Below are 11,638 nucleotides of genomic sequence, written 5' to 3' on the forward strand. Positions count from 1 at the left end.
AGACAGGATAGATTTTGTTGTGAGGCTGATATTTGAGGGATCATTTACTTAACAGGTCGGGCATCTAGTCCTTACCCAAAGACAAACACTGAGTGAAAAAAGGCTGAACAGCGTACAGTTGACCCTTGAATAACTCTGGGGTTAGGGTACCGACAGCTGCACCGCAGTCGAAAATCCGCCCTTAACTACTTACATTCTGGGCTCTAACTATGGTCATCAATTTGTCCCAGTTTGGTGGGGACTGTCTTCATTTTAAAATGGAAAGATGGGACTGTTCGGATTTTAAAACAAAGTCCATTTTCTTAACCACCCCATTACTGCCAGGCCAACTGCCGTGGTTGGTTATCCGAATTCTATTCTTAAGTACACCCCACCCCTAACACCCCGCGCCCCAGGTCCCAAGGCTTCTTGGAGTACATTTCTCACTGTACTCTGCGCCCACGCCTCTTCACTCTACGGCATAAAGACTACAACTCCCAGCATGCAGGGCAGGCCCTTCCCTTGAGCCCCGTTCCTCGCGGTCAGAGCAGTTTCACCCGGCGTCCTCCCAGGGCACAGCTCCTGGGAGCTGGTGCGCACTGACGTAAACGCGCTGACGCATTATTCTTAGCGCCTATTCTAGACTTCTTGGATGGCCCGGGTGGCGGGAGGATGAATGGTGTGGTTCTTTTTTCTGCGGTGGTTGGGCATACTTTCGTGGCGGTTGGGTTTTTTTCTTTTTCCTTTGTTTTGAGTCTCAGTGGTATAAAGTTGGAATCTGGAAAGGAGCTGCCGCAACTAGCCTTCTTTTTAACTAGGATTCCACGGTCCAAGATGGACAAAGTCTGTGCTGGTTTTGGCGGCTCTCGGAGCATTGGCAGGGCAGTGGCCCAGTTAATGGCCCAGAAAGGATACCGACTGGCCATCATCGCCAGAAATCTGGAAGTGGCCAAAGCCACCGCGGTGACCCTGCGCTGTTCCAAGCTGTAGTTGTCCGGCTGTATGGCTGTAGTCCATGTGCCTTAAGCCCCCTCGCCTGTAAAATGAGCGGGACTGGCCTTTTCGGTTCTGAGGTTTAGCAAACTCAGTTGCCCACGTGCAGGAGCACTCACCACGGAGTGTAGACTGCAGCTTGTGCAGAGAACCCCCTCCCCACCCCACCGTCCTGTTTCCCGCAGAGCCCCTTCTGCCAGGCTGCCTGCTGCTGAGGACTGAACGCTTGAGGTTTCCTTTGAGACTGACCAGCAGTCTTGTGAGTCCCTAAGCACCCACTTCCCTAGAGCTAGCCTTGAGGGGCTGCCTTGTTTTGGCATCGGGAAGGGGAGCCACACAGCAGTTAACTTTTTATGTAGGGCAGAGAGCTCAGGCGTGGGCAAGATCGCGGGCGCCTGGGAGGCTGGGCTGGGCAGGAAAGGTAGGCATGCCAGGCATAAAAGCCTCCCTTCAGTTTTTCTGTTGGTTGTTCCACAGAACTGCTAGAGACTGAGTAGCAGCCAGTTTTGAGATGTACCCAGTTTGCTTTAATACCTCCATAAGCACTTAATTGTTTATTAAATTTTTTGGCGACTTTTACAAACGGGCAATTGAGATTTATTCACCAAATTCCTTTTTACTGCATTTGACCGTCATTTTTTTTTCTGTTTAATAATAGATCAGTAACTTGCCTTTCATTGTTTTGCAAATTTAGGTTACTTGATTATAGGGAGAAGGAGAGTGTTTCAAAGATATTAAGATGCTATTTGTGGAATTGTTAGGATGGTCAGATGCACCTCATTTACTATCAGGGAGGCACTGGGGGAAAATAGAGGCCTGCGGGTGTATCTGGCGGCTGTAACCTTTCAAATAACATTACTTATTGGCTCTCCCTAATTGGTTGTATGGGTAAGGAAAATACTAGACTTCCTATAAGAAAGAAAAATAACCTAAGTTATAGACCAGTTCTAGCTACCTGCTAGATTAAAACAGTTGGTTGAGCTTTCATGGGTGTGAACCCAACAGCTCTTCAGATGAAAGCCAAAAGTGGGACACAGGATGCTTTTGGGCCTTTCTTTGAATCACGGTCCATGACTGATTGATTTACACGTAGAAAGTGACTTCCCAGCCATTTACTATTTCCAATGGCTTGAGGAGGTACTTTTAGTGTTAATTATTAGGCAAGGTCTGCCAGAAAATAAGCAATTTTTAAAAATCTACATTTTAGAGTATCAAAATGGTATTTTATAAGTAGAGAATGCTCTTTTAAGTATAATTTTTTTGGTGTTTGAAATTTGAAAGAAGTGATCATTTAAAAAAGAGATAAATAATAGTTGCATTTAGTAAAAATCCCCGCCCCCCCCCACCCCCCCCGCCCCTGGCTGGTGTGCCTCAGTGAATTGAGTGCTGGCCTGTGAACCAAAATACTGCCCTTTCGATTCTCTGTCAGGGCACATGCCTGGGTTGCAGGCCAGGTACCCTGTTGGGGGCGCGAGAGAGGTAACTGATGGATGTTTCTCTTGAACATTGATATTCCTCTCCCTCTCTCCTCCGTTCCCCTCTCTCTAAAAATAAGTAAAATCTTTAAAAAAATTTTTTAAAGTTTTTTTCATGATTTGTAGTTTTAGCATTTTTATGGCTACCTGTTTTGCCTTATTTTTCTGAATAGTCAGGCTTGAATAATAGTGATGATGATGATAATAAAAATAACAATAATAATGTATGTGCCATAATGAAAAAGTAAAAGAAAAAGAAACTCTTGAATTTATGCTTAGGGCAGGACCAGGAGAACAACTGGACAAAAATCTAACAGAATTAGACACACACACACACACACACACACACACACACACACACACAACCCAGGATACTGTTGAATTGAGTAGGTAAATTCGTTTGCAAAGCTATAAATTTTAGATGAATTTTACAAAGCATTACTAACAGAAAGAAATGCCATCCCCCCTTTCTTGCCAATGAAAAACAAGGTTTGAGATTTGCTTTCTGCAGCATGACCTTATTTCTCCTCTTTCTCCATCAGCCCTCATCCCGGTTGTATTAGATGGAGCCCCATGAGAGCAGGAACCATGACATCGTCTTTTATCTCTGGGCTCCAGGTTAGCACAGGCCCAGCTGGTAGCACGTGTTTAACACGTGTAGTGAATGATTTTTAAGTTCAAGTTCCAACTCAGAAGTAATTCTAATCTTTGTTGTGTAGGTGGTCATTTGGCATTTAGCTGCAATGTTGCCAAAGAGCATGACGTTCAAAATACATTGAAAAGATGGAGAAAAATTTAGGTTTTGTTAACTTCTTGGTAAATACAGCTGGAATGATAATTACTTTGTTTTATTTGGAATAAAAACTTTTTAAAATTTGGTTTATTACTCGATGCATTCTTTTATTTTGAGGTAATACTGTGAGGGTACAGTTTGATTAACATTGTAGTCAGCATCCATGGTGAGCTATAGGCCTTTTCCAGCATTTCAGAAGACTCTCAGTTTCTTCCCCACTAATAGTTCCTTGTTGGTAACTTCTATTCTGACTTCAGTCACCACATTAACTTAACAGTAATGGAATCCAAGTGGGTATTCTTTTTTATGATGAATTTGGGACAGAATATTTAGAATATTATATTAATTTTTTTTGCTAAACAAGGATGGCTTAGCATGGCAATTGCTCAGTTCACGCTGTTTAGACCACATGGCACCATTTTTCATAGACATACTGGACACTGTATCTGATGGGGGATAATAAGGCGGCTTTCAAATAGATCCTTTCTAGCCGATCAGTTATTGTATTGCCTCTCAAACCAAGTTTAAAAATGGGACTTCCTAGGTAGTCTATCAATAGCTCAGATATGAGAGTATACTTCTTTTACTTTCAGTAAAAATGTTAGCGTTTTCTGGTGTTTTTTTTTGTTTTATATCACTTTTAATATACCCACTTTTTTTTTTCCTTTGAGGGATAGCCCTTCAGTAAGAACTAAAACTGAAGATATGCTGTCTCAGCTTCACACTAATCTTTCGGGTTCCATGCTGACCTGTAAAGCTGCCATGAAAATAATGATTCAACAACAGAGAGGGCCTATTGTTAATGTAGGTGAATGTTCACCTTTGTGAATTTACAGTGAGTGACATTTTAGTACCATAGAAATATTTAATTGACCAAATTGGAATTTGTTCACGTGTGAAACTTGGATGAAATGTGTCTGTTTATTATCTGTGGAAAAGGATTTAACTGATTAGCGAGTAAAACAGGAATCACAAATTCACATCATTTAGTAGGCAAGGAGAAGTGAAATGAGCTGACACCACAAGGCACTGGAAAAGTGACAGCCCACCCATGTGATGAGTGACAGAGGGTGGCCAGCTCTGGTGTCCAGAGGCTACATGGAATGGCAGGAGCAGCCACTGCTCAGATCCAGCAGAACATTGCTCTGCATACAAGTGGTCCTGGTTTTGCCAGCTATTTTGATTTTTTAAGAGAAATTGGACATTTTGATTTTTAGATGAAACCTGGTTTTTAAAATATAAAGAAGGATTGAAAAGTTCTAGATACTGGGGGCTAAAAATGATGTCTAGAGCAGCTGCCTGGGTCACTGATTCATTTCGTGCAGAAGTTTACGAGGAAGCTTTCTGAAAAGAGTAACTTTTCAGTGTTTTAGCGTGGACTCATGGGGAAGGTAAACTGGGTAGTGTGTGCCTGTAGACCTTAAAATGCAAAATGACTTGAGATTTTATTTTGACGTGGTAGTTTTGAAAGTAGCGGCACACCATTGGCCTTTTAATTTTAAATGGGAGTATCTTAAATAGCCACAAAAAGGGGATACTTCTTCATTGAAGTAAATGACCCTATTTCTTTTAATATAAGACATGGCTTTCCAAGCCAGATGTGAAATTTTTCTGTTTTGAAAATACGAAAAAAGAATACTGTGCTAATGAGCATTAGAACTTTTATGACATTTACATTAAAAAAATTAGAGATCAGTTTTCTTATAAAAGATTACTAATAAGTCGACCTTAGCTTTCTAACACAGCCTGGTAAGGATTTAAGGTTCTTGTATACTGCTGGTATATGGGCTGTATTTATCACCTAATAACCAAGAGGTGTATTTGTTTAACTCTAAAATATCTCCCTTTAAACAGATATATTAAAAAAAATCTCATTATTCCTTTGTATACATGCAAAACTTTAGAATTGTGCTAAAAGTAAATAAAAATAGATAATTTAAAATAAATTAAGAAAATCTTACTACACTAAGGACTACTCTAAACTGCTAAAAAATATATGATATCTCAGAAGTTACCACTTTTGACAAGAAGAGTAATAGTATGTGGCATGAATCAATGCTTCTAAAGCTCCCTGTTTGGCCTTCCCTCCATGCCAGTATTTTTCTTTCTTTTTTGTATGTCTCCATGTTCCCCTTTCTTCCAAATACTCCTGTCTCTATCCATCTGCATCTCCTCTGTGTGATATCTCTTTTCTACCTTTTTTGTTTCAGCCTTCTTGTCCTTTGTCATTAACATATAAGGTAGGTAAATATTTTAATATTGAACTTGTTGGTTATAATATAAAAAACATTTGGAATGTTTTATGAAATAAAATTACTTTTCAAAAATTTTGTAAGGTTCTTGATTAATTTTTGTATCATAAGTACAGGTCACTGGTGCAGAAAATTACTTCTCTTAGGTTTTGCATGAATTTATTTGCATACAGATGATATTAGAATTACAGATTATTTTTTCATATCCATATAAATAAGGATACCCAAGAATCTTTAGTAGGCAACACAGCTATATTTCACTGAAGGTAACTAAATTGCAATTTTACAAAAGTTTATAATTAAAGCTTTTCTTGGTTACATTGAGAGTAATTCAAATTTGGTGAGATTTGTCTTCAGATGAACTTTTTTAAGGAGGAAATGAATGCTTCCTTATGTCTAATAAAAGTAATGAGCCATTAGCTGACTTTTCCTGGTTTTAACCTTTTCCTACTGGAAGCCTTTATAAATACTGTAGAATTTTCATCCTGTCTGACACATTCAGAGATGAGAGAGGGTCTCTTCCCATAACGGATCTGCTCTCAAACCCAGTTCTGCATTTGAGGTTTCAGCTGAACATCTTTCCAATCCTGTTTTCTGTGAATCTGGAGCTGATTCAGACTCTTACCACTGAAAGGACAATGGTGAGAATTCCTATTTTAGCAAAGGCCAAGGTTAAATGCTTTGTACCTTTTTTGTGTGCTTATTGTAAATTACCTGTGTATTCAAATAACCTCATTAAACATGTTTGAATTTGCCTTCATTTTCTTTTCTAGGAAGTATTATCGGTCTAAAAGGCAATGCTGGCCAGTGTGTGTACAGTGCCAGTAAAAGGGGATTGGTGGGATTTTCAAGAGCTCTCACTAAAGAAGTGGCAAGAAAGAAAATTAGAGTGAATATAGTTGCACCAGGTCAGTAAGAACTTCTTTTCATACACAATTTATGTCTATTTGTGTCTTCATACAGTGATTGCAGAGGTTGTTCCTGTGTCCTTAGGTCCATCAGCATCAGTAGGGCCTGGCCACATCCTGACTGGACTTACCTGGCCACCTTGCCAGGCTGTGCACTGTCCTCGAGGAGGAGGCAAGAGTGATGCTGGGCTGTTTTGTTTGCATAAATCACATTGCTTTTTTTACTGAATGGTTACTCCAAAACAAAAATCACAAGGGAAACTTCTCCCCCCAAAATCAGTTATAAATTAAGAATGCAAGAATTTCAGGGGTTTGTGTTGGGGGGCAGATGAGTATTTTAACATATACCCAGTATATACCCAGTGGTTGAACAAGTCCAAATGGTATACCTTTGGAGAACCTTTCCATTTTGAGCGTTCTTTCCTTATTCTGGGATGTTCCATGAATTACTGTTCACAACAGTTACTGATTAATTTAGACTTTGTCAAATTAAGTTTGTCAAAGCAGAACTTCCCAAATATATGCTTTTATTCCCTAAATATATTCCATATGTCTATATTGTGAAAACAATACATCTCTATATTTGTAATATATGAGCAGCTCTATAATGCAATATGCTTTCAATAACATGCAATCCAGAGGAAATAAACAAGGCTGCATGGGCGATGTCACTTGTACATTTTACAAAGTAGCCATGGACAATAACTGATATAGTCATTACTTCAAAAAGTCTTTATTTGTATAAAAAAAGAATGATCAGAGGTCGTATAATGTTTCTGTTCAAAATAAACAAGATACCTTTGACTGGGTTTCTTGTACCCCAAAGAGCTATCCAGGATTCGTGTCAGAAATTCAACTCTAAGAAAAATTTGAAGGAAAAGATATTTACACCAATTCAGGAGGAAGGAACACCTTTTTAAAAGTCACTCTATGAAGTACTAAGACTTTAGGCCTGATTTTAGCGTTATTTTCATGTTTAACGAGCGAGTGGAAGCTGACTGAGTAACGCTGTGGAAGGAGGGAAGGAGCAGAAATGGAAACACTGGTGCAGAGGCCCTGCTTGGAGGAACCGAGGCTTCTCAAACTAGGCCTGTTTGGGTGAGGCCAACAGTGAAGATGGTTGTAGAGGGGTCTGTTTAATGAATTTTCCAAACAGTAGAAGTCACAGTGGAAAACTTACAATAGAGTTATGGTGCCATAGGGAATCTCTCAGGAGCATTTGTGTTTTTGTTAAACATGTGGGAAAAACCAAGCCAACAGAGAGACATTTCACTTTAAAGAAAACAAGTGTGATTTGAGCTAAATACACAGAAATCTGAGCCTCTTTAAGATGTCAAGAGGAATATATTTATGCACCTGTTTCTTTTATTATGCTGACTTAGGGTATTCCACATTACTAGAAATTATTGATTGATTAATTGGGACATAAGTTCAATTATCTTGGCCTGTTAGTAACTGGTAATTGGAATATATTAAAATATAACTCTCAGAGTTATCATTTAGGTTGCTAAAGGCTAAAGAAACTCTTCAGAAAAAAATTTTTTAATTTATAGAAAAGTGAGTCATTAATGAACTATTTTAGTACTGTATAGTGATATCTGGGTAGGATAGTTCTAAAATGATTATGAAAGGAATCAAACAATGAAGTGGTAACTATAAAAATGTACCTTATAGTTTCTGTAAAATTTTTATTTTAAAATTTTACTTATGGAATAACGTGAGGTGGAAAGGACCTAGTGATCATGTACCCCAGTCATCTTTACCGTTTAGAAGACTGGGGCCTGGGAGACAGGGACACCCCGGAGGGCTGTGTCAGCACTGTTACTAAAGCTTTATCTTTCATTTTCCCATTTAAGGTAGGCTTAAAAATAATGGCCCCTTAGATTTCCAATACCACTAGAAGATTTTAGGGGGTTTTTGTCCTTCTGCTAATATGGTCTGTCTAAACTATCTGGAATTATCCAATTTTGTAACTTTTACTTTATATTATTTGTCTTTCACCAAGCTACTAGTTGATGACATTAATGGGGTAGGTAAGAGGGTAGTACAAAGGTGCTGAGACCTAAACCTGCCATGATCGCTCAGTAGATGGTGTGACAGGAAGTTTGTTCAGGCACTTTCCTGACTTTGAATAAAGTGAGTGTTTTCATGTACTTGTGCCAGTTAGCCATGGGATTTTCGATTTAGCATCCTATAGGTATTTAAAAATTGATTACCTGTATTAAGAAAAGACATTTTGTTTAGTTTTTTTGTTGTTTGTAAGAAGGAGTTAGCAGGAGACTGTTGATACCTTTTTATTTCAAGGTACTAACATCTCCATTTGGATGCTAGAGTTGGTGTTTTAGTTGGCAATGATGTTGAACCATAGGGATTAGGAAACGGTCAATATGTTGTGGTAGCCCTTTTGCTGTCTAATGTGCCTTCATCCCAATTCATTGTTCAGTCACAGAGACTAGTAAATTTAAGCATTCCAAATCCAGAAACATTAGACAAACTGTGGTTCAGATAACATACATCCATTCTCCAAAAAGAAAAAAAGAAAAGAAAAAAAATCCAAAAGCCTCACTGTGACCTTGCACTGCTTTCTGTTTGTGTGTGCTGGATACACCCTGATAGATTTCAGGGTTAGCCTAGTTTGTCTGTGTGAGGAATGGATTGTTTGTGGTTTGGAACTGCGTGTATTCCCTTCCTTCTCTTTCAGGGATTGCAATGGTGAGGGTGAGGAAGAATTAATTCCTATTCATGGTGATTTAAAAGCTGATGGCTTAAGGGTAATATAAGTGTTTTTAACTCATAATGAATCTTTCAGCAGACTTCCTGGAGTGTGTCCTATATGCCAAGGGCTGTGTTAGGGTCCAAAATTACATAAATGAGTAAGATACTTCTGCCACAGGGAGCTAAGTATAGTGGGAAAGACAGACATATAAACGAATAATTACAGTGGTGTGTGATGAATGTAAAGATACATATATGACGTTGTGGAAACTGTGAAGAATGAGTGCTTAATTTTGTTAGAGTGAATTAGTTGTCGGGGCAACAGGCTAAATAGTGGGAATCCAGTTTGTATACAAAGGGAAGTTCTGTGAGTGTTATGGAAGTGTGTTTATATGTATAACCTTTCCCAAAAATCTTTCCAGTGCAATTTATATTACACAAAAAAACCTGTTGCTATATATGTAGCCATTTAATAAGATGACTTTTATTACATTTCATTGGCTCTATATATATTTAGTATGAATATGCTTCACTGGTCATAAGCAAAATACAAGTTGAAATAGTAGAATTAAGTTGATTCTGTGGATTATTTAACTTTAATTTTAATAGTAATTATAATTAGATTCTTCACCAGACATTTTAATCGACCTGACAAGTATCAGAATTAACAAATATGTTTCTTTTTATGTCTGTTTTCCTGGTCACCTTCAAATGAGTTCCCAATTAAGGAAAGTAATTAAAAAGAAAATCTAAAGAAAGGCAAGGAACAAGGAAAATAATAAATTTGGCTATCATTCACTGTCTTATATTGATTTTTCTAAAGATCATTTAGTTGCAAAGATTTGATATTACTTCAAATATAAAATAAATTACTTATCATGGAAAAGTCTTAATGATTGAAAAATACTGAATATGAGAAACAGTATTTGGTAAATTGAAATTATAATAGGTGCATATCTTAAAAATATGTGTCTTCAAAGATGCAAATTAAAACCACTTCACACCAGTCAGAATGGCGATCATAAACAAATCAACAAACAAGTGCTGGCGAGGTTGTGGAGAAAATGGAACCCTAGTGCACTGTTGGTGGGAATGTAGACTGGTGTAGCCACTGTGGAAAACAGTATGAAATGTCCTCAGAAAACTAAAAATGGAACTGCATTTAACCTGGTAATTCCACTGCTAGGATTATACCCTAAGAATCCTGAAATACCAGTTCAAAAGAACCCATGCACCCCAATGGTTATAGCAGCACAATTTACAATAGGCAAGTGCTGAAAGCAGCCTAAGTGTCCATCAGCAAATGAGTGGATCAAAAAACCATGGTACATTTACACAATGGAATGCTACACAACAGAAAGAAAGAAGGAGCTCCTACCCTTTGTGACAGCATGGGTGGAACTGGAGAGCATTATGCTAAGTGAAGTAAGCCAGGCTGTGAGGGACAAATACCATATGATCTCACCTTTAACTGGAACATAATCAACGAAAGAAAAAAGCAAACAAAATATAACCAGAGACATTGAAATTAAGAACAATCTAACAATAGCCAGAGGGGAGGGGGAAGGGGGATAATGGGGAAAAGAAGGGGAAGGGTCAAGTCAAGGAACATGTAAAGGGCCCAGCAACAAGGACAACGGGTTGGGGGGTGTGTATTGAATGTGGGAGAAGTGCGTTGGACAGGACAATGGAGAGCAATGGGATAAACATGGGGAACTGTAATTGAACACCAGTAAAAAATAAAAAATAAAAATGTGTTTTAAATAGATAATATAAACACAGTATTAAATTCAAAAGTACAAAAAAGCATAGAAAGAAAAGTGAGTCTTCTCTTTCCTGCTCATCCAAATTCTTTCCTCTAAGCAGCACACTGTTATCTAGTTTCTTCTGTATTATGTATACAAGCCAATAAAGTGTGTGTGTTTGAAGAAAAGACGAATTGTGCCATACTGTTCACAATCATCTGTACCTTGCTGTATTTGCAGATCAATATGTCTTGTAGTTGATGCCATATTATTCCATATAGAGCTGTCTCACATTATTGAATGACAGATTTATGGGAATATAATTCAAATAACATACAATCCACCCATATAAAGTATACAATTCAGTGCATTACTAGAGTCACATAATTGTTCTATTATCATGAGATATATATATATATCTGAATGAACATTTTCATCATCCCAGGAAAACCCGGTAGCCAGTAGCATTTATCCCCATTTCCCTCTAATGTCCCCTGCTTCTGGCAACCACTAATCTACTTTCTGTCTCTAATGATTTCCCTATTCTGGTTAGTTCTTATAAATGAAATCACATAACATGTGGTCTTTGTGATGGCTGGGTCACTTTTAATGGCTTTTAAGACAATGATTTCTGTTTTCCTGGTGCGCTGTAATTTACTTAACCTGTTGCCCCTTGATGGGCCTTTAGGTCGTGTCTGACCATTTGCATCACAACTAACCCCGCAGTGACAGTGCTTGCACGTAATTTACTTGGCACACGTGCAAGTGTAGGGTGTAA

General features: G+C 38.3%; 1 pseudogene; it reads left to right on the top strand.

Moving 5' to 3' along the window:
* The first annotated feature begins 713 nt into the window (after window positions 1-713).
* LOC123813942 lies at window positions 714-6,408 on the top strand (annotated as a pseudogene).
* Window positions 6,409-11,638: the final 5,230 nt, after the last annotated feature.

This window comes from Phyllostomus hastatus, unplaced genomic scaffold, assembly GCF_019186645.2.
Source record: "Phyllostomus hastatus isolate PE091 unplaced genomic scaffold, TTU_PhHast_1.1 phas_contig_159, whole genome shotgun sequence".
Classification (NCBI taxonomy): Eukaryota; Metazoa; Chordata; class Mammalia; order Chiroptera; family Phyllostomidae; genus Phyllostomus; species Phyllostomus hastatus.